This window comes from Euprymna scolopes, chromosome 32, assembly GCF_053919585.1.
Source record: "Euprymna scolopes isolate OS-2025 chromosome 32, ASM5391958v1, whole genome shotgun sequence".
Classification (NCBI taxonomy): Eukaryota; Metazoa; Mollusca; class Cephalopoda; order Sepiida; family Sepiolidae; genus Euprymna; species Euprymna scolopes.
Genome location: NC_136513.1, coordinates 96,516,352 through 96,541,847, shown reverse-complemented (window position 1 = coordinate 96,541,847; position 25,496 = coordinate 96,516,352). Strand labels below are relative to the sequence as shown.

General features: G+C 32.0%; 1 protein-coding gene and 1 pseudogene across 1 annotated transcript in view; both read right to left on the bottom strand.

Annotated features, from left to right (window-relative positions):
• Window positions 1–25,496, bottom strand: part of LOC145256126 (uncharacterized) — a 129,945-nt gene that overhangs the window by 66,764 nt on the left and 37,685 nt on the right. The gene's annotated exons all lie outside the window — the stretch shown is intronic.
• On the bottom strand, window positions 22,866–22,999 carry LOC145256638 (U2 spliceosomal RNA; annotated as a pseudogene).

Here is a 25,496-nt window from a genome sequence, read left to right as displayed (position 1 = left end):
TCACGTGCCTCGTGCAAATAGTCTAATTATTTGATTGAAATTGGTCGGATCCATTCTTCGCGTTGAAGATGGAATCATTGCTGTTAAGATCGCAGGAACGTGATCCGGGATTTAATATTCTTCACGGCAAATTCGAGTTTCAAGAATAATTTTTGGTCTGTTTTTTTTTTTGTTTTTTTTTTTTTTTTGCTGCTGCTGCTACTGCTGTGATGGTGATGGTGGTGGTGGTGGTGGTGGTGGTGTTTTGTTTGCTTTTTTTTCGTTTTTTTTATTGCCTTTGTTCGTTTGAGACAAATCATGTTAAAAACTGTCCTAATCCTTCGCACCAATTTATAGTATCACTCTTTTAATTCGTGTTCATATATATATATATATATATATATATATATATATATATATATATATATATATATATATACTAGCAGATGTACTCGGCGTAGCCCGGTACTAAACGTACTGTTAAATTCCTTTTAAAAAGTCAAGTAATAAAACGGAAAATCTAAGACATTTGCATACGAGTAATATTTTTTTAACTAGTTCACTTCTTGTAAATAAAAGAAAAATACTCGAGCTAAAATCGAAACCAAAACCTAAAGAAAGTTAGTCAAGTACGATAACCATTAGGCCAGCTAGCCACGTTCTTTCAAAAGTGTTTTGACACCACGTCAAACAGTTGTTAAACAGTTGTCAAACAGATAAAAATCCAATCATTCCAAAATACCAATTTTGGCCCTCTTAGTAGGCCCTTTTTTTTCTGGGTGAAAACTGGTTAAAAAGTTTCCACGTGCCTTTATATACCAAATTTCATAGATTGTATAGATGAAAAAATGTCCTCACACACACATTCTCGCTTTTATAGATATATATTTATATATTTATATGTATATATATGAATAAATATATATATTATAATAATAAAGTTCATGTCTGTTCACAATTTATTTAAGTACAGTTTTACATATTGATTTCCATACTGAAAACGGACTTATATACATTTCATTCCATCATATTTTCTATATACATTATATATTCAAAAGAAATCTACTTTCATTAAGTCACCTCGCTTGCATATTACATTAAATAGAATTTATTTTAATAATGAGCTCGATTTTATATTTTATTCATTTTTCTTATAATAGAATCGTTGAATTGTTCTGTTTTGGTATATTATTTAAAATTGGAGTATTTAATTTATTCTTAGTTGAATTTATATTTAATTTTGATTTAATTTATATTTCAAGTATAAATAGCTGACAACAGCTGACAACAGTTGCTTTTAAAACCGGAAGTAAATGTATTTATTTAAGTAACCGGAAGTAAATGTATTTATTTAAGCTATGAGAGGTTCTTTGCGTTTTATTTTCATGGACCAAAGTGGATGTGTTTTATGCTTCCCTAAATCCAACATGTGATCACTTTTCATAACAAGTTGGATATTTGGTATATCTTAAATAGGATGTTACTAAACTCTCCGCTTGGCAATATATTTCGAACAGAAAACGTCGGGCATATACAGTTAGTATATATATATATATATATATATATATATATATATATATATATATATCCACACACACACACACACACACTGCGTGTCAAATTATTAACGAGATAACATTTTTTATCAGTTTCAGAACTTACCCGTAGTTTCGTATCAAATGTTTCGGAAACATTGGCAATGATGAGCTGCGCATACTGTGAAATTTTCGTACTGTTACGCGCAATGTAAACAACTTGCCATTGTAATTGCTGAATACACGATATTTGAGGTGTGTCAAATTATTAACAAGGCAGTTTGTTTCGTCAATAAAATGAGTCGTAAAGGTAGGTTGATTAGTTCTGAAAAGCGTACTATTACAGAACAGCTAACAAAAGGTAAAACTACAATCGAAATATCGAAAATGATAGAAAGGTACCATCAAACGGTGAAGAACTTTGTCAAAGGTCCGTAAGAGAGCTGATAAAGGTAAATCTAGAGTTGTTTCACGCCGTTCTCTACTCCAAATTAAACGTGAAGTTGTTAAGAACCCTGGATAGACAAGTCAAGAAGTCTTTGACCAAGCCGGATTGAAGAACGTCTCAAAAAGTACTCGCTGTCGCCTTCTGAAAGAAGTGGCACAGTCTGTTAAGCCTGTGACAAAGCCTCGATTAAAGCAACATCACATGCAAAACCGATTGAAATGGGCAGAGGAAAACATGAAAACGGATTTTTCCAAAGTTTTGTTCACGGATGAAGTGCGTATCACTCTTGCCGAGATGGCTGGAGCAAGGGATGGATCCTAGATTGACGACATCGTCATCAGCGTTTAAGGCGCCAACAAGGTGGTGGTGGGATAATAATTTGGTCTGGGATTATCGTAGGTACTTTAGTTGGCCCATGGAGAGTCCCATAAGACGTAAAAGTGACCTCAAATGCTTACATAGCTTTTCTGAAGGAGTACTTTGAACCATGGCTGAAGAAGCAAAAGTTGACGTTCAGAAGAACCATTACTTTTATGCAGGATAATGTTTCCTCGCATGCAGCAAACAAAAGCAAACAGATTTTGCAACAACTGGGGTTCTCTTGGCCACAGAAGATGGAGTGGCCTGCGAATTCACCAGATTTGAACCCAATGTAGAACCTTTGGAGTATCATGAAGCGACGTCTCTATACAAGTGAACACCAAGAGCAAAGATAAGTTGTGGGATGCTCTCCAAGAGGTACCGCGAGGAGTAACTGTTGACGAAAACACAAATTTGACTAATTCTGTGGACCAACCTCTTTTACAAGTCAATCATAAAAAAGATTCACATATCCCCAACTAATTATGTCAACGTAGAAATTGCTATGTAGTTATTGTTTTCTAAGCATTTTTCCTTATTCATTTAACGTTTGAAAATTATTTCAATAAACAAGTTATGGGTATATTGTGTTTTTCTCAACCTCGTTAATAACTTGACACACTGAAATCAACAGATATTCGTATCTTCTGCCATAGTTTCGCTAATACTGCTTTAAATACTTTTATTTTCTGACTGGAGTAGCTGAGTAGTATTGCAAACACTTTCTCAAAGTTTCATGGATTTTTATTCACTCGTTCCTTAAATATTTTTTAAAAAATGTAAACTCGTTAATAATTTGATACGCAGTATATATATATATATATATATATATATATATATATATATATATATATATATATATATATATATAGTAAGAACAGAGCTGTAAGGTAGAAATTTACAAATCGTTTTTTTATTATTCGGCAGAATACTCCAAAACTTGTGTGCTAGGAAATCCTTAATCCGCGGAGTTTCAAAGAATGCCAATTCATCTCAAAAACTGTTAGCAAAATAATCAGATAATTACGTTAAATATTAGCATTTCTATGTATTTGCTGGTTAGTGCATATGATGAAACTAAAAGTTTTATAGGTTTTAGTCACAAAACATAAAAAACATAAGGATATAGATATGGAAAACAGCTTATGCGAACAGTTCATTCAGAGTTCAACATTAAGGCAAAAAACAACCAGCCGGATATAAAGAAAAAGTCCAGTGTAATGGAGGTTACTAGTTGAACAACAACAGGTGTTTGCCTCAGTAGTCCAAGTTGAAAAAACAAAACGTCAGAACATGGAATATAAATTTTTGAAGTCAGCCAAATTAATGTTTCCATTTTGGTTGGATAACTATATTTATATCTGAATAAAATCAAATACGCACCAAGTGCGCTTAAAAGCCAAATCACAACGTAATATGAGGAAAATAAGCAAATATTTTACTTGTTTGAAATTTATCACAAATATATTTCAGAGGTATACTCCATCTTCAGTGTGTTGTTTTGTTTCTTTTTTTCTTTTCTTCTTCTTTGCCATGTTGTAAAGTTGAGGGAAAAGTCTGTAAAGAGCCGCGCGTTGTATCTGGCGGTTGTATGTTAAAATGTTTGAACTGTGCGTAGGCAACGCGAGAATAACGTCAAGGATGACAGTTCATATAGAAACGTTATTTTAATTTGAATAAAATAAAATACGCATCAAGTGCGCTTGAAAGCCAAACCACAACGGTATATTAGGAAAATAAACAAATATTTTACTTGTTTGAAATTCATCACAAATATATGCTATGCAGCATACAAATATCTGTGCGTCATGTTGCCAAGCTAATCAACAACCTCGATCCCAGTAAACAAACTGCCCTGACTGCATTCCTATTATAGTGCTACAAAAAAACCCGGCCAGATACTTACAAAGCTGTTTAAACGTTGTCTTAAGGATAATTGCTTCTGAACATCCTGGAAAACCTCATCAGTATGCCTCGTATTTAAAAATTCAGGTGATCGGCCATCTCCCTCTTAATACAAACCAATCAGTCTCTTGTGTGTCATGTGTAAGTTGCTGAAATCCTTGTCAAATAGAGGCTGGCCTTTACTCCTGATCTAAGATGTACATCAAATTCGTTGCCAAGGCTGCTGGAAAAATGGTGGGATTCTTCTATCTATTGTCACATCTGGGCAGGAGTGGCGAGAAGCAACTTATCCTTTAATATACTTTATTCGCTCTTTTCCGATTTACATTGGCCATGGGAGGTTATTTTGCCAACTGTCCCGCTTCACATCTTGTTCTCTTTTAAACTCTTTTTCATTTGAACCTTATATTAAAAAAAAAAATGTTATAAGCCTCTCTGCACAAAAACTATAATTTCCATAGATTGGATTTTACTCCCGCATTTCACGACAGGAATTTTCATTCCTTTCTAACGCTGGATATTTTTTAAAGAGATTCTGAAGGATATCTTACGGAACTCTTTTTGGACTCGCCATTCCCCCCCACCTATTGCGAACTTTTGGATATCACTGAATTTTTACAACCTTACACATTGGACTTTGCATCTCTCCCAAGTCAAGGATTGAACCTAGAACCGTCGTGTTGACAGTCGGCAGTTCTCCCACTCGACCATGGAATCGACGCCCGTAAATAACTCGTCGGAATGTCTATTTAAATATTTTATAGTGCTCAAACCGTCTGTTCGTAAACAAACAAACAACGAGCTTCGCATTTTCAGCCAATTAAGTAGCGGGTGAAATTATTTACGACAGTACTCTACCCAAAGAGGGGGGGCTTACAATATATTTGTAGTCATCGACATACTGTTCTGTTTCGTTGTATCACAACTCATCAGTGCCGCTAGACTAGCATCTCTCCTAAGCCAAGGATTGAACCTAGAACCGTCGTGTTGTATATATATATGTTTTCATCTGACATAGGCGAGATTTATCAGATTAAAGCTAGCATATATATATATATATATATATATATATATATATATGCTATCTTTAATCTGATAAATCTCGCCTATCCTTGTCAGATGAAAACATATATATATATATATATATATATATATATATATATATATATATATATATATATATAATTTAATTATATGCATACATATTTTTGTAGCAGTATGTTAACTGATGAATGAGAGCATCTACGCCACCTTAAGGTGATAAGAGAGAAGAAAAGTGGGAATGTTATGACCAAGATATTAACTATTCACCTTAGCTGCAGAAGGTTTAAATGCCACTCCTACACAATTTTAATGCTGGGAATTTCGATCTTCTTGTTTGGAATCTAAGGATTTTAATGAATGTGTCGTTCAGCACCTTATGTATGACGAATTATAAACATTATCAAACAACACCAGGATGACGTGGACGCGCGGATTCTTCAGTTACTTTTTAATGAAATATGGCTAAAATTAATTCTAGCTCTTATTCTTGCTCTGTATTACATTGAGCTCACTTATTCAAGATTTCCTACATAAATTATTCTATCCTTCACGGACTCAACACACTACACATGTGCGCACACACGCACACACGCACACACATATGCATGCTCTCTCACATATGTAAAAATATGTGTGTGTAATCTCACACACACACTATATATATATATATATATATATATATATATATATATATATATATATATAGTGTATTGCTGTATGAATTGCAAGCGAGTCTATTATTTTCCAATAATTTAAATTTCTATAGAGTAACAACACTTCATAAAAAAATGATCAATTTTGTTTGGATATCACACAGATCGACTTCAACCAGTAAAAACTAACTAAAAATGTAAAACAATATATTTTAAATCTGATGAAACATTTTAAAATCAATTTTTTTACGTTTTTATTGTTGTTCAAATTTCTATATAGCAGACTGTTGCATGCTTTTAATGTAGTGGTAAAATATATTATTAATCTCTCTCGTACTCGCTCCTTCTCTCTTTATATATATATATATATATATATATATATATATAATGTTGTTACCAATTCACCGCTCTCGTGAAAAGAGAAGTAACAAGTCAAACAGAAAGAATAAGAGCATGAAAGGGAGATAATTGTGGGTATTTTATTGAAAGCAGATGAGTGCCGTACATTGTTATTACATATGTGTATGTTATGTTTATGGGGGCAAAAAATAAGACTGAAATTTAAAAAAAAAAAGAACAAGTGAATTTACTGGAAGCCTTAAAAAGTCATGGATTACAATAGAAAAATGCGAGCATGAAAAGTAATACGGTTAAGCTTAAATATGGAAAAGTAAACGATTAGTTGTTAAAACTGGAAAAGAAAAGGACAAGATATTCTAGTAAAAATACATATATAAATTTATAACTTAATATATTAGTCCTCGCGCGAAAGAGCAGGACACAAAATGTTTTAAATAATAATAATAATAGAATAGCAATAATAACAAAGACTTTCGCTGGCGAGGACTACTATTGTGCGTAACCAGTTATACAGTCCTTTGGAAATTTTAATCTCTATTTTTCTCGTTATCTGCTGAATATTTTTAATGAAACTTATATGAAATATGTTCATTATTAAATTGTAAAGATTTTCTATTCCAAAAGAAGCTTTAAAAAATTTAATCTAAAAAAAGTTATTTTAAAATTTTTGTTAAAAAAATTCAGATTTTCTCATTATTCAGACATGTATGATAAAGAGGGAGTTGCAAAAGAGAGTTGTTGTGTGAGGAGAAATACAAACTGAAACAGAATATTAAGGCCTGTAATAATACAAAGACGATATTGCAAAAATGAGTTGTAGTGTGAGGAGAAATACAAACTGAAATAGAGTGTAGGAGTTTTTATAAATACATGCAAAATCACATTCATTTTTTTAATCCAAATTAATAAATTAAATAAAATATAATCTTAAAAAGATACGATACCAGTTAGCATTTCATCTAAGGCATGAAAATTGTTAAACAAAATGTTTTTACTATAGGCTTTAAAAATAAAGGTACAAGATTCAATTTGAAATTTATTTATCTTAAACGTGCACTTTTATACATTTTACAAAGTAAGGTATTAAATTTTTATACCTTTCTTTGTAAAATTTATAAAAGTACTTTTCTAACTTGTATTATATATATAATAAATATATATATATATATATATATATATATATATATATATAAATTTACAACTTAAAATATTGCAGCATTAATAAATTCCTTTTTAGATTCAATTCATAACATTATATCATCTATTCTTAATGGTTCAATATTTTAAGTTATAAATTTATTATATTTTTTACTAGAATATCTTGTCCTTTTATTTTCCAGTTTTAACAACTAGTCGTTTACTTTTCCATGTTAAAGCTTAACCATATCACTTTTCATGCTCGCATTTTTCTATTGTTATATATATATATATATATATATATATATATATATCGCCTTACTTTTCTCCTTATCCTCTTTTTTCTTTCTTCTTCTCTCTCTCCCTCTCCCTCTCTCTCTCTCTCTCCCTCTCTCTCTCTCTCTCTCTCTCTGTTCTTTAGAGTACACATTTTCTCCGCTTCTGTCGGTTCCATTTTTCAGCTCTAAGAGCACTCCATTGTTCCAACCGTGTCAAGTACGTGCTGCCAGTGAGAATAATTTTATTCACGTCAGACTTGAGCTTCAAGAATAACGGGTGATAGTTACGGTTAAGTTTCTTTTTTCTATTTTTGTGTGTTCTTTTACGCTTTGATTCGTCTTATAGCTCCGTCCACGTTTTCCTATCTCAGACAAATTCGGTCAATCCATCTGTCTATTTTTCTTAAATTCGAATAAGTAGTTTAGTAATAAACGGTTCTTCTAGACATGGCTATGATTCAGTGAATTAGTGATGTGCTTTAACATATTGGAGCCCTACTATAGCTAGCAATACACAGCAAAAGTTGGGGAACTTGAAGCAGACAGTTTGATACAAATAAATATTAAATATTTAGAACAAAAAGAATTGTAACAGGGTGTGGGCGCGCGTATGTAAGCAGCAGCTGTACGACAGCCAGCGTATGCAAATAATCGAGCCGTGTGCGAAGTGACGCCACAGCGAGGAAGAAGGAAAGAAAGAATATATAAAAAAGAAAAACGTGTCCAAGGAATGGCAGAAATAGACGTGTTACACACGTGACTCGAGAGCAACAGTAAAAGACGCTTCTTAAATATGGCCGGACGAAGACAGAATGCAACATTAGAATACGAGAAGACTTTTGAACCAGAGACAAGAAAATGTCTGTAAATAAATGTCTGCTGTTTCAACTGAAAAAAGGGTGAGTCGAATTCTTTCCTTGTTCCGTTGGATCCCAAGCGTTGATGTGTAACGCGACTACGTTACAGAATGTCTAGACAATAAGACGCCTCGGCTGATCTCAAACGTCAACGTGTTACAGAGAGAGAGAGAGAGAGAGAGAGAGAGGTGAGTGAACGTGGAGTGTAGACACGTTTACCAGAACCGAAGGTCAGCTGACCAGATTACGTATGAGTGACGTGGTCAGGTTGGCTAGATCTGTGAGATTTGATTTGGGCTTTGAAGAAGACGGACGGCTTCCCGTTGTCTCCCCTTCTTCACTGGGGAGGGGGGAGACGAACGCTGACGTGTGTAGAAGAAGAACCCACACAGGCCGATTTCACTTCCACCTTCTGCAGGACCTCTGGGGAAAGTGAAATAAAAACTATAAAACCCATTCATCGTTTTGAAGTGATAAATCTTCGTCAAACAGGTATCAAGTCTCCCTCCAGGATGAGAAATTTCCAGATGGTCCAACATCGAGGAAGCAGAGGTAGGTTCTGAAATTACATGTCACATACACGATTCCCTTTATGATAATCAAACACACAACCATTTATATTAGAGACAATCATACGCACACGGAATCCTTTTATGTTATAAACTAAACGTAAATGGTGCCACTCGATGATAACGATATGTAACAAACGTATGTCGTAATAAACATGGAATGACATGATTAAGATGGGGTGAATATGTGTTTTCCTGCTATTAAGCCTGAAGGTGTCCAGACTGGCGTCAGCTCTGCATTGCAAAAGATTACGATGTTAAAAACATGTTGAGCGAAGCTCAGGTTAGATAAACAGGCGTACAGATGTCTCAGTTAACGTGAGAACTGCTCACCCGTAGAATACTTTTCCGCTTGCCTGCTTCCCGATTGAATACAACATGATAGCCCTCAAATCCAATGTAAACAAATTCTTGTTGAGCGGTCCCCATAAATAATCAAATTCTACCCAATTTACACCATTAACGATTACTACGCTACCACATTAGATTCATAACCCTTATCCTCGAATGGCCTTCGGGCCTTGATAAGTGGTGACTATTAAGTAAAACAAAGCTAGGAAAAGACAACCCGCATCTGATGTGGAAGAGACACGTTAACAGAAGAAGAAGAAGAACAACAACAACAACAACAACAACAAAAAGAATTGAACTTGTAGCGTGAATAAGAGAGATAATGGTCTTTCATCTAACAAGCAAAATTTTAAATACATGATTAATCTTTTAACGCCTAGAAAAGCCGTATAGTTCGTTTCCAAAAAAAAAATTATTACTAGTGAACGCGTTGTAGATGGCGCTAATGCTGTTTAGAACGCGTCTAATATGTAGTTTGATACAACACAGCTGGTCGCACCGCTTTAGTCAGCTGTTGGTCAGCCATGAGTGTGCGCGTGTTTGTACATTACTTCTCTAATTGTGAAAGTGACACATTTAGGCCATTATGACTGATGACCAAGGTGAGGTAACTGTTTTAATACATTGGATAGGAATTGAGATAAGAAAATTGTGTTAATTTTCTTTTTTTCGTCTTTTATTCAACGTTCTGAAAAGACATAATTGTTTTAAAACGATTGTTATTTAAACGATTAGATATAGCGAAAATTTCTCTTTAAAAGTAACTTGTTGGAAATACATCATTTGAAATCGAAATTTAAAATTCCGCAAGAATATCTTTTCAACGTTGGCAAGTTGAAATAAAAAATGTTCATTTTAACTTGCGAACATATTTCTATTACTTTTGCGCATGCGCAAATCATTCATAACTTGTGAGTGGTTTAATTTTAACGGTAGAAAACGCGATCAAAACGTTAAATGTTTCGGTTTCGATTCTAGCTAATGACATACAAGTCTTTTGTTTTAAATTTTTAAAATCACTCCTAGATAATACATCTACAATACAATAAAATACTCAATAGTGAATTGGCTCTGTAATAGTAAATACGGAATCTTCATGAATTAAAATAGATGTAAGTATTTTACAGCCGAGCAACGCCAAGCATCCTTATGGCATTAATGAATGAATCAAAAAGAAAAACTCTAAAGGAATCATCTCTAAACTTTTTTACAGCCGAGCAACGCCAAGCATCCTTACGGCCATTAATGAATCAATCAAAAAGAAAAACTATAATCTCTAAACTTTTTGTGTTATTCGATTAATTTGAAAGCTCGTGAATAGCTTCACTAAACAGCATCAGATTTTTGGATTGTTTTTATGGGTTCTTTCTTTTGAATTCGCTTTTATTTTCGTTGCATGTTTCTGCACTGAATGCATTGAATCCAAAATAGATTTATGTTCATAAAATTAAGAAAAAAAATAAAACAAAAAATAATAATTTTTTTTTATGTTTTTTTTTAGATGAGGATTGATCATTTTTATTCCGATTATTCGGATTACTGTTCTCATCTTGTGTGTTAATTATAACAACATTTCGGTCGGCGTAACCTTCGACCTTCTTCGTGTGTGTCTTGACAATGACATTATATCAAATCAGTACGCACGGAATCAATACAAAAATGGAAAACGATTTGACGCTCTTTCCATGCCATAAATGCTTCACACATTTTGAATTCTAACGACTGATTTGTTAGAAAACAGCGAATAAAACATTATTTCTACCATCTTCTATATATATATAAAAGGCAAAAATCTGTGAGTTTGTATGTTTGTATGTAACGCTAAAACTTTTGAAACACACAACCAGACTTGATAAATTTGGTATCATATCGAAGCCCCCTGTCCCGGATGACAAATATCGAAATTTCACGTCAAACGGACGAGGAGAAAGGGGTAAACGTATCAGTTATCTCCAAGGGGGTCCCAAAAAAAACTGTCATTGTAATGCTTTTTATTACGTAAAATTCTTGAATGATCCAATGTAATTCATACGTAAAAAAAAAAAAACGTTTAGTCATGTCACGTGACGTGACGTCAACGACCACTAATGGCGAACAATTGTAAATAAGTTCTGTCTTCGATACTTTTGCATTTTTCTCTTTGCCTTAGTTATATCCAATATTTAACTTTATGCCAATGTTTCCATCGTGATTACCTGGTTAAAAATATTATTTATACAAGAGTTTTAACGAAAAATGTCAGGAAAAAATGTACAGGAATAAAAAAATTCACCTTTCAAAATATTAGACGATAATAAAAATATCGTAATATTTATGTAATATAAAATAATTAGCCATTTTGTATATTACCACGTGACCTCATACCTCTTAAGCTGGAAGGGGGGAGGAGTAAAACCAACACCGTCTCTCTCTCTCACACTTACTCTCTCTCTCTCTCTCTCTCACTTTCTCTATCACCCTCTTTCTATTTTTCTATTCGTTTGAAAACGCTTAGTCATGTCACGTGACGTGACGTCAACGTCCACTAATGGCGCATGCACCGCTTTGGGTTAGGAACTAACTTCAATATACACCGCTTTCTCTCCCCCCCCCCTCTCTCTCACACACTTTCATTTTAAAACCATTCGGTGTGTTTTTTATTTTACGTACGTATTTTTATATTTTTATCTCACTGCTTTCTTTTTATTTATAGAACTTATTAAAATTTATTTAACTTCTGGCAACAGTTATTTATTTAACTTATATGCTAATACTTTTTGGGTACAAATATTTTTTTTTCAATGTTTACAGAATTTTTTTTTTTTTTTTTAAATTTTTTTTATACTTTTTAATAGCATTTTCTTTTTTTTTCATGGGAAATTATTTTTCTATTCGTTTTAAGAAAACGCTATTAAAAAATAAAAATTCGATAAATTCTGGCAACAGTTATTTATTTAACTCAATGCTACTATTTTTTTGTAAAAATATTTTGTTTCCATGAGGACGCTTATGTACACGAAAATTACAGTATGCTAAAAATCATATTCGACAGTTTAAAGGTTTCCACATTTTTATTATTAAAAGCCATTCTTAATCTAGCCCGGATCACTCTCTGCACTAGCATATAAAAAAATAGACTTTATAGATTCGATAACTCTAGAATAGTACATAAAACGTTATTTTTAAAATTTTCGATGTTTGACAAACAGTCCATTATGTCTAAAAGTTTGTTGAGTTTAGAATTCGATTAAAAAAACAACACCGTCTTTTTTTTTTTTTTAAATAAAACTAATTTTAAAATTTAAAATTTCGATGTTCGAAAAACAGTCCATAGCATTTTCTTTTTAAATTACCTAAAAATCATATTCGACAGTTTAAAGGTTTCCACATTTTTATTATTAAAAGCCATCGAGAGAAACGCGCTAAGACATTTTGTAAACATTGTTTTTAAAAAATAAAAAATAACACTTCTATTATGTTTTTAACGACTGTAATAGTTTATTTTGAAAGTATATTTCATAAGGAAAATAAACAACCCACTTTAAAAACAGAAATTACGAGTTTTATATATTTTATTCGCAGTTTTTTGTTGGGGGTAGTCCATTATGTCTGTAACAGTTTGTTGAAAAAGTGTAGAATTCAATTAAAAAAACAACACCGTCTTTTTTTTTTTTTTAAATAAAACTAATTTTAAATTTCGATGTTCGAAAAAGAGTCCATAAAGAATAAAACAGTTAATAAATACAAAAAAAAGTCCATTAAGTTCAAATAAAGCCTGTTTGATTAAAACTTATATAAAAAAAAACCGTCACTTCCGGCAAATGGCTTTGTAAACAACGGGTGGCATTTTTCGAATACATCGGTAAACACTGTATGTTTTTCGAGCTGAATAAATATGTTACATTGAATAAAAACACAAAAAATATATCCAGTTGCCTTTGATAACATTTATTTGTTATATATTTGTCTTTTGACAACTTTTTTGAATCTACGTGTAGAGTAATACAAACCCAAATATTTTTTTTTTTAAACAGTAATGAATTTTCCGAACTCAATATTTTACAATTTTATAAATTTTAAATTCTATCAAAATTTTTCTATTGATTCTATTTTTACGATATTTTCAGGGTCAATGTGAAATTTTATGTTCTTTCCAATAAATCGAAAATAATATTTTAGACTATCGTTTTTTTTTTTTAATTCACGAACCCCCCCCCCATGTACATTTTTCGAATACATCGCTAAACACTGTATGTTTTTCGAGCTGAATAAATATGTTACATTGAATAAAAACACAAAAAATATATCCAGTTGGATTGAAAAGTAACTTATCTTGCCTTTGATAACATTTATTTGTTATATATTTGTCTTTTGACCGTCCACTAATGGCGAGTCTTTTTTTTTTTTATTTTTTAGTAAAAAAAAAGAAGATATTATTATTAAATAACAATAATTATTAAAAATAAATATTAACATTTACAATAATAAAATGAGTTAGTATTAAAAATAATTATTAATATTTAAAATATGTGTTCATTAATAACAATAAATATTAATATTTAATATAAAATAAAATGTGTTTAATGAATATAAATATTACTATTTAAAATTATAAAATGTGCTTATTATTAACAATAAATATTAATATTTAAAATAATAACATGTGTTTATTATTAAAAGTAAATATTAATATTTAAAATAAAATAACATGTGTTTATTATTAAAATTTAATATTAATATTTAAAATAAAATAAGTGTTTATTATTAAAAATAAATATTAACATTTACAATAATAAAAGGTGTTTATTATTAACAATAAGTATTAATATTAAAAATAACATAAAATGTGTTTATTATTAAAAATAAATATTAATATTAAAATAAAAATGTGTTTATTATTAAAAATACATATTAATATTCAAATAAAATTGTTTTTATTATTAAAAATAAATATTAATATTTAAAGTAGATTAAAATGTGTTTATTATTATAAATAAATATTAATATTTAACATAATATGTGTTTATTATTAAAAATAAATATTAATATTTAAAATAATATAATGTGTTTATTATTACAAATAAATATTAATATTAAAATAAAATGTGTTTATTATTAAAAATAAATATTAAGGAAGGTCAACAGGTGGAGGAAAAATAGTCAATACAGGTCATACCACCTGACCAGCTAAAATCGCCTTTTTATAGAAGGCAGACAGTCAGACTATTTGCCTTGAGGGCGTGCTAAGCCCTCCTACCCCCCCCCCCCCAAAGCTGAGAGCTGGGGAAACTTCTCTCAGAAGGGGTATGGGAGGACAGGGAGACCTTCCCTCTTTCAACTAAGAGATAGATATCCTTTTGTATGGTTGATTGACCCCCCCCCCTGTCGGTTCCGCTTACTCCATTCGGAAAGAGATCAACCTTACACAAAAAAAAAAAAAAATATGGGGACAGGGAAGCCTTCCCGGGCCCCCTTTCTGGGAGGAGAAGTTCCCCGGCTCCTACCTTTTTGGGAGTGCTCAGCCCGCCCTCCAGTCAACCACAATATTTGAAGAATAAAGATATTTTTGTTTTTGTGTTTTAGGTGGTGAAGGTGATCTGGGGAGTGTTTTTTTTTTTTCACAAAAAAGGTACTTTTTACGAATGGGTATCCAAGAAAATTACAGTATTTTGTCAGAAATTAAGGTTTTCATTGACCACTCTCAATACTATCAGAAATGAACAAAGTTAATTAAACAGTCTACACAATATAAACTAACTGTTTTGTTGGCTTTTTATTCTAACTCCAAACTAACCCATAACTACATTTTTCTTTTATTTTGCAAATTTTATTTCCTTTAGTTTATATTGTGTAGCTGAATCAGAAATTGATTTATCTTTTGTCATTTGTAGTTAACATGCTATCAGCGCAATTACTACAGTGTAATCACACATGATCTACCAAAATAAAAACACTTCAGATAAAGTCTTAAATAGAATTCAGTTCCTTACATGACATCTGATGAAGTCAGTACAAACGTTACAAACTAATACTTGAAAAACAATTTGACATTTACTGTACTACAATATCACATTTGTATAGAAGTAGAAATCTGGATACCTATTCTGATACCTAATAAAAGAAAGGACACTCTTTGGGGCGGATTTTGATGATAACAAGTCACTAATTAGAAATTATAATAAACATGAAATAATTTAAGAATTTTACCAAAATAAAATTACTTGGTAATCACCCAATTTCTGCCACAAAATTTTAATTGGCAAAACTCATAAGCATAAAATATATATTTTCTAATTTCATCTTTTTTTTTTTACATAATCTGGTTTGATGTTTTCCTAAATATTCAAATCACTATATTTTGCTGCTTAATATTAAATACAGCAAATGAGTTATTTTTATGCATCAAACAATTACATTTTCTCATTCATCCAAACTAATCACTGAACATCAATTTCATATTTTCTTCACCAAAATATTACTGTGCTTGATGTCATCAAGTAGAGCGGATCATTTTTTTTTACATTTGTTTACACATTTTTTACAAATGTTTTTGAGAGTCCATACAAAGTTATAAGTGTTCAACATTTTTTTTCATTTGAATATATTTTGTCCAAGATTCTTAGCCTATGTCATTGCATACCAATTTGTTTCTTGAAAGTTAAGTTCACTGTAAAAACATCTGATACACCAAAATCCCTGATACCTGTTTCTTATAAGCGCCAAATAACTATCACTATTTCGATTTGTGTTTCATGAGAACAATTCAATATTGATACATTATAAGAAACATTTCCAGTGCTTTTCTCTTTTTAGCAATAGTTGGTTGATAATTAGAGGACACAACTAACCCTATACTATGCTTTACTTTGTTTTGTATATATATTTTGTATTGTGTGAAATTAACAAAGATTCATATGCAGGAATCTGTTGATACATTCCAAGAATCCCAATGCGACCAACAAACTTGAAAGACTACAATTTCTTTTTACTATGACCAATAAGAAAGCTCAAGGACTAAGTTGTTGGACTCATCCTGATCACCATTTTAAATTATTGTTAACAGTAAGTTTAACATTTTAAGTACAGAATAATATTCCTTTTGATATTTATAAATTACTATTTTCTGTGACAGATGTTACTTTTTTTTTTTTTGATTGTACCCTCTTTTGTGTTTTTAAATTTTGCATACAATAATATTAAGCACACCATACCAAGACCACTATTTCAGCATCTAATAAACTGCCTACCAAGACCAATGTTTTCAAGTGACAATGGAGAGTATTCATGTTATGTTTCACATTTTTATGTTTTGAAATATTTTGCTGCTTAATATCAAATTCAGCAGATGTTTACTTTGTTTTGTGTATATACTTTATATTAGGTAGAATAAACAAAACTTAATTTCGCTACCATCATTATTTGTAGTGACATGCACTGTTAACATAAATAAAATCACTGGTGACAATCCCTGATACCTGTTTCGTATAAGCACCAAATAACTATGATAATGTGTTATTGTTGATACATTATAATAAACATTTCCATTGACTGGTCGTTTGCTTAGCTCAGGTTTACATCATTTTTTCACAATGTTTCTCTACTTGCTTTCAGCATGAGAGCAGATCATATTCTGCACATGTTTCATGCATATCACAAAAACTTATAATATTTGATCAACATTTGACTAACAATTTTACAAAAAAGACCTACCACCTTAAGGGGGGTAAAGGTATGGCTCCCCACATAACCATAAAAGAAAGCCGCCCCCCCCATACAGTGGGAAAGAGCTCCCTTCCCATTCTGGGGCAGAGAAGGGACAAGGAAAACTCTTAAACATAAATGGTCAACGGACGGTATACACCCTGGGAAACTAAAAGTCTATATGGAATCTGCATAAATTAAAATATCCTGTTTAAGCGTATTGTATGACAGGGAGGGAAGGTCAACAGGTGGAAGAAAAATGGTCTACGCAGAGCATACCGCCTGACAAGCTAAAATCGCCTTTTTATATACGGCAGACAATCAGACTCTGATTGCCTGGACGGCGGGCTGAGCAATGAATGTGGAAGCCGGGGAACTTCTCTCAGAAGGAGGATGGGAGGCCCAGGGAGCCTTCGGTCTCCTCCTAAGAGAGGGATATCCTCTTACTCCCTTTGGAAAGAGATCAACCTTACACAAAACAAAAAATATGGGAAGAGAAGCCTTCCCGGGCCCCCCTCCCCCTTCTGGGAGGAGAAGTTCCCTGGCTCCAACCTTTTTTGGGGGGGGGGGCCTAAGCCTGTCCTCCAGGCAACCAAATGAAAAAGAAATTTACCCATCCCACCTTTGCAGGAAGTGTGCTCAGCCCACCTTCTGAGCCACTGTGAAAGTTTCCTTCCACCAAAAGGGAAGGGAACGAGGAAGGAAAAGTCTCTGAGAATCTTCATGCAATTTCTTTGACAAAGAAACTGTTTTCACTTGATTCCACACAAAATTTTTATTGCTTTTTCATCTATTGTCTTATATTAGGATTTCTTTATGCATGTTATTTTATTTAAGAGTACTAAATAGCTTTTCAGTTTCTTGAGACTCTTTCAACTGTCTGGATTCTGCAGCAACGTTGTGGAGTGATATGTAAAACATAAATTGGTACTTTATAACAATAGGTATGTAGAATTCTAACTCGCCAGTGTTGATCGTTTCAATTATTTACAAATTCACCAGGTCCTGGATATGACCATAAACTGTATCCAAACATGGGGCTTTGTGAAGTGTGAAGCCACCATTTAATTGCTATTGCTACCAGGTCCACTCTGATCTGGAGTAGTAGTACCTGTTAGGGTCCCAATTATGAGTTAAATAGAAACCAACATTAAATAAACAAATATATTCTAGGAAAAAAAAATGTCACTAGATTGGGCATGAAATAACCTGATATAGTGTTGATATGTCATAAAACAAAATGAACCAACAAATTCACCAATCGACACAATATCAACAAATGTATCTTTCTTTTCCTTATTCTGTGCTTATTTCTTGGTACTAAGCTTATCATTAACTAACCCTGACATTTCTTTTACTTTGTTTTGTGTATATATTTTATTTTGTGTAGAATAACCAAAAAGACATTTAGCTACCACATTTGCAGCGAAATGTTAGCATACATAAAATCACTGGTGACAACCCATGATGTTTTTTCTTATGAACACGAAATAACCAACACGCTTTCCATTGGTTTTTCATGATAACAATTTAATATTGATAAATTATAATAAACATGTCCATTACTTTTCTTTTTTTATCAATAAATATACTTGGTTGATAATTAGAGAACACAATGTTTATTGTAATAAAACTTGTGATCTATAACATCCAATTCTAAAAATTAAACTTTCCTTTCTCAATTGAAACAAACAACATACCCCACACTATGTTCCTAAAAATGAGGATTTTACTATTGCGTTTACATAATTTTTTAGCTATGTTTCTCTTACTTTCAGCATGAGATCATTTTCTACACGTGTTTCATGCATACCACACAAACATTTTACCTCTGACATTTTTAATTTTTTTCCAATTTCCTTTCACCATGAACATTATCATTAGTACAGTTTTCATTTAAAATGAAGCTGTACATGGTTACTATTACTTGGAAAGCAGATCTAAAAAAAAAAAAAAATAACTGTTTTCACTTTGAAAATTTACGATTTATAGATCTCGGATTTGGCCCTTCTTCACCTTTTATCTTACATTTGTAAATATTGTATATATAAACTTTTTTCTTATTTCTCCAATGTTATTTCATTCATGCAATTTCATAATCCACCAACATTGTATAAGATTCAATTCCATTTGACACTTGAAAACAACTTTTTATATAGTAAACAGCATTTATTTCTTTTCAGACATATTCTTATTTTATTTTATTTCCAGTACTATGTTTTATTTCATTTTGTGGACACTCATTTACCTCTCTGGGATGCTGCAGGGAACATGTAGAGTGATATATCAAACAAGAAGTGGTACTTTATGACAATAGGTATCTAGGATTTACACATACCAGTGTTGATAGTTTGAAATATTTACAGACTAACATTTTACACAATATAAACACATGTACCTTTTTTTTTTCTTTTCCTTTGCTTATTTCTCGAACCTAAACTTATCATTAACTAACCCGTAACTTTGTTTACTTTGTTTTGCGTATATATTTTATATTGGGTAGAATTAACAAAACTTAATTTCGCTACCATCATTATTTTTTAGTGACATGCACTGTTAACATCAATAAAATCACTGGTGACAATACTTGATACCTGTTTCGTATAAGCACCAAATAACTATCACTATTTCGATTTGCTTTTTCATGATAATATGTTCATCTTGATACATTATAATAAACATTTCCATTCACTGGTCGTTTGCTTAGCTTAGCTTTACATCATTTTTTCACAATGTTTCTCTACTTGCTTTCAGCATGAGAGCAGATCATATTCTAAACGTTTCATGCATATCACACAAACTTATAATATTTGATCAACATTTGACTAACAATTTTTTGCCAATTTCCTTCAACATTCTCATTACAATTAGTACAGTTTACATTTTGTCGTTAAAATGAAGCTGTACATGTTTCCTATTACTTGGAAACCAGATTTGTAAAAATCCCATTTTTTTTTTCACTCTGAGAATTTTCATTATATTTCTTTGACCAACGATTTGTTTTCAATGGACTTGATAAGTGCTAATATAGAGAGAAGAGAAACAGGGTGAGAGAGAGGCAGAAGAGAAAGTTGTTCCATCCTCTTTCCCAAATTTGACTACTGTGCGCGTTTGAACTCTCATCCTCGAGTTGCCTATTAGCCTTGATAAGTGCTAATATAGATAGAAATACCTATTCTGATACCTAATAAAAGAAAGGACACTCTTTGGGGCGGATTTTGATGATAACAAGTCACTAATTAGAAATTATAATAAACATTCAAATAATTTAAGAATTTTAACAAAAATAAAATTACATGGTAATCACCCAATTTCTGCCACAAAATTTTGATTGGCAAAACTCATAAACAGAAAATATATATTTTCTAATTTCATTTTTTTTTTTTTTTTTTTTTTTTTTTTTTACATAATCTGGTTTGATGTTTTCCTAAATATTCAAATCACTATATTTTGCTGCTTAATATCAAATACAGCAAATGAGTTATTTTTTATGCATCAAACAATTACATTTTCTCATTCATCCAAACTAATCACTGAACATCAATTTCATAGTTTCTTCGCTAAAATATTACTGTGCTTGATGTCATCAAGTGGAGCAGATCATTTTTTTTTTCATTTGTTCACACATTTTTCCAATTTATATATATTTTGTCTAAGATTCTTAGCCTATGTCATTGCATACCAAGCTGTTTATTAAAAGTTAAGGTTCACTGTAAACACATATGTTACACCAAAATAAAAACGCTTCAGATAATGTCTTGATATTCAATTCAGTTTCTCACATGACATCTTATGAAGTTAGTAGAAATGTTACAGACTTTTGAATCTCAAACATTTTCAATACTGAGCACTGATATTTTCTTTTTTGGAATATAAGCACATTCATGATTTTTTTATTTTACAAACGTCAACAAATTTCACATTGTGTAGCAATGTACTGAAACAATTATAAAAATATTTGTTTTTATTTTGGATGATGCAGGGCATCCGGAGAGAGATGTTTCTAACAAAATGAAAGTATAATTTTTAGCAATAGGTATCTAGGAAAAGGCCACTACATATGTTATAAATTCCAAATTTCCACAACCTGGCAAATACTGGTACACGCTAGCAAATTTAGATTTGCAATTACAGAATATGATTCTAATTTTTTCCTTTGCTCTTTATTCTAACACTACACTAAGTTTACTGTTTTATTTCGCTACAGTTGATATTGTGTAGAACAATAAGAAAATCATAGTGAACAATGCATTCAACAAAATTTCATACACATTTCTAGATACCTATATCTAATAAGTTCAAAAGAAAGGACACACTTAGGGAGGTATTTTGGTGGTCAAGTCACTAAATAGAGATTAGCTGGTTTCCCGGCATAGCCCAGGATGTAATAAAGATTGACTGAAATACATGTTCTAGCTGGTTTCTAGGCGTTGCCAGGGATGTAATATAGACACATTATGTTGTATATTACCTGTTCTCTTCTCCCTAAGGTAAAACAATTTCATATACATGCTGTAAATTACCTACGCTAGGGATAAAACATGAACAATACCAGTCCTAGGGTAGATAAAACAAATAATACATAGAGATGAAAGATTCCTCTTCCCTAAGAATAAAACATATATTCAATATCTGCTTTTGTTTTTTCATTGTTTATACGGTCCCGAGCAACGCCGGGTAGCCCTGCTAGTCTTCTATATATATAAAAGGCAAAAATCGGTGTGTATGTATGTATGTATGTATGTTTGTTTGTAACGCTAAAACTTTTGAAAGACGGAACCAGAGTTGACAAATTTGGTATCATATTGCACCTTGATCACCCGGATGACAAATATCGAAATTTCACGTCAAACGGACCAGTAGAAAGGGGTCAACTGATCGTTTTTCTCCTAGGGGGGCCCCCCAAAAAACCTGTCATTTTAACGTTATTCAATACGTGTCACGTGACGTGACGTCAGCTCAAACTTTTGACAGACACAACCAAAGTTGACAAATTATGTATCATATTGAACCTTGATCACCCGCATGACAAATATCGAAATTCCACACCAAACGGACCATTAAAAGGGGGTGAACTGATCATTTCTCTCCTAGGGGGGCCCCCCAAAAAACCTGTCATTTTACATAATCCAAAAACGCTTAGTCATGTCACGTGACGTGACGTCAACATCCAGTAATGGCGAACAAATGTAAACAAACACTTTGTTTTACCGATACTTTTGTAATTTCTCTTCTGCTTTGTTCTAGAGATTATTAAACTCCATGACAATGTCTCCAACGTATTTAACTGGTTAAAAATAGTATTTATACAAGAGTTTTAACGAAAAATATCAGGAAAAAATGTACAGGAATAAAAAAAAATTCAGCTTTCAAAATATTCGTCGATAAAAAAACCGATCTTTATATTTACGCTAGCCATTTTGTATATTACCACGTGACCTGCTATCTCTTAAACTGGAGGGGGGGGATGCACTTGAATCCAACAAAACCAGTAATTTTTTTTTTCTATTATATATACATCATTTTCTATAAAATTAAGTGTAGACTTTATAATTAAAACAAAAAATGTTATTCATACTAAAAAAAAAAAACGCTTAGTCATGTCACGTGACGTGACGTCAACATCCACTAATGGCGAACAATTGTACCTATTTACTATGCCTCCCCACGGGACAGAGTTAGACACCAGGGTCGTTTTTTAACGTGGAGAAAAGGTACAAAAATAAAAATTGTCTCAGTCGTGGAGGATTTCTCCTCCACCGAAAGAGAACAAGAAATAGAAGTGCAGCATCTGAAGAACAGATACTACACTTTGATCTTGACCAAAAGGCCAAGAATGCGAACAATTGTAAATAACAACTTTTTTCACAAAACCAACACCGTCTTTCTTTTTTTTCTCTCTCTTTCTCTCTCTCACCCACTTACTCTTTCCTCTCTCTCACCCTCTTTCTCTTGACGTCACACCACTGTTAAACTGTGGGGGGGGGGGAACACATTCCCAGGCATTATCTCCTATAGATGCACATTTTATTAGAAATTCAGCTTTCAAAATATTAGACGATAATAAAAATATAAAACCAACACCCTCTTTCTCTTTTCTCTCTCTCTCACCAACTTACTCTTCTCTCTCTCTCACCCTCTTTCTCTTGACCTCCTACTACTGTTAAACTGTGTGTGTGGGGGGGGGGAAGAGGCAGCTTGAAAACCAACAAAAACAGTGCACAGTTTCCCAAGCATTTGGGGTGGGAAGGGGGGGAAGAAGCCGAGCGCACAGTTTCGTGTGAGAGAGAGAGAACAATTCTCAACCTATATACTCAACAAATTTTTTATCTACAGATTTGAAAGTTTGTATATAGGGTATTCAGACATATGGAAATATATCTAGCATAATCTATCTATTATATCTATAAAAGTGAAAATGTGTGTGTGTGTGAGGTAGCCAGAGAGAGAGAGAGAGAGAGAGAGAGAGAGAGAGAGAGACAACAATTCTCAACCTATATATTCAATACATTTTTTATCTACAGATTTGAAAATTTGTATATAGGGTATTCAGACATATGGAAATATATCTAGCATAATCTATCTATTATATCTATAAAAGTGAAAATGTGTGTGTGTGTGTGTGTGTGTGTGTGTGCGTAAGAGAGAGAGAGAACAATTCTCAACCTATATACTCAACGTATTTTTATCTACGGATTTTAAACTTTGTATATAGGGTATTCAGACATATAGAAATATATCTAGCATAATCTATACATTATATCTATAAAAGTGAGAATGTGAGTGTGTGAGAGAGAGAGAACAATTCTCAACCTATATACTCAACAAATTTTTTATCTACAGATTTGAAAGTTTGTATATAGGGTATTCAGACATATGGAAATATATCTAGCATAATCTATCTATTATATCTATAAAAGTGAAAATGTGTGTGTGTGTGAGGTAGCCAGAGAGAGAGAGAGAGAGAGAGAGAGAGAGAGAGAGAGAGAGAGACAACAATTCTCAACCTATATATTCAATACATTTTTTATCTACAGATTTGAAAATTTGTATATAGGGTATTCAGACATATGGAAATATATCTAGCATAATCTATCTATTATATCTATAAAAGTGAAAATTTGTGTGTGTGTGTGTGTGTGTGTGTGTGTGTGCGTAAGAGAGAGAGAGAACAATTCTCAACCTATATACTCAACGTATTTTTATCTACGGATTTTAAACTTTGTATATAGGGTATTCAGACATATAGAAATATATCTAGCATAATCTATACATTATATCTATAAAAGTGAGAATGTGAGTGTGTGAGAGAGAGAGAACAATTCTCAACCTATATATTCAACAAATTTTTTACCTACAGATTTGAAAATTTGTATATTGGGTATTCAGACATATGGAAATATATCTAGCATAATCGATCTATTATATCTATAAAAGTCAGAATGTTTGCGTGTGGTTGTGTGTGTAAGGTTGCGAGAGAGAGAGAGAGAACAATTCTCAACCTATCTATTCAATAAATTTGTTATCTACAGATTTGACCATTTGTATATAGGGTATTCAGACATATGGAAATATATCCAGCATAATCTATCTATTATATCCATAAAAGTGAGAATGTGTGCGTGAGAGAGAGAGAGAGAGAGTAAGTACAATTCTCACCCTATATATTCAACAAATTTTTTATCTACCGATTAGAAAATTTGTATATAGGGTATTCAGACATATGGAAATATATCTAGCATAATCTATCTATTATATCTAGAAAAGTGAGAATGTGTGTGAAAGAGAGAGAGAGAAGAGAGAGAGAGAGAACAATTCTCAACCTATATATTCAACTAATTTTTATGTACAGATCTGAAAATTTGTATACAGGGTATTCAGACATATGGAAATATATCTAGCATAATCTATTATATCTATAAAAGGTAGAATGTGTGTGTGTGTGTGTGTGAGTGAGTGAGTGAGTGAGTGAGTGAGAGAGAGAGAGAGAGAGAGAGAACAATTCTCAACCTATATACTCAACAAATTTTGTATCTACAGATTTGATAATTTGTATATAGGGTATTCAGACATAAGGAAATATATCTAGCATAATCTATCTATTATATCTATAAAAGTGAGAATGTGTGTGAAAGAGAGAGAGAGAGAACAATTCTCAACCTATATATTCAACAAATTCTATCTTTACAGATTTGAAAATTTGTATATAGGGTATTCAGACATTTGGAAATATATCTAGCATAATCTATTATATCTATAAAAGTGAGAATGTGTGTGTGAGAGAGAGAGAAAGAACAATTCTCAACCTATATACTCAACAAATTTTTTATCTACAGATTT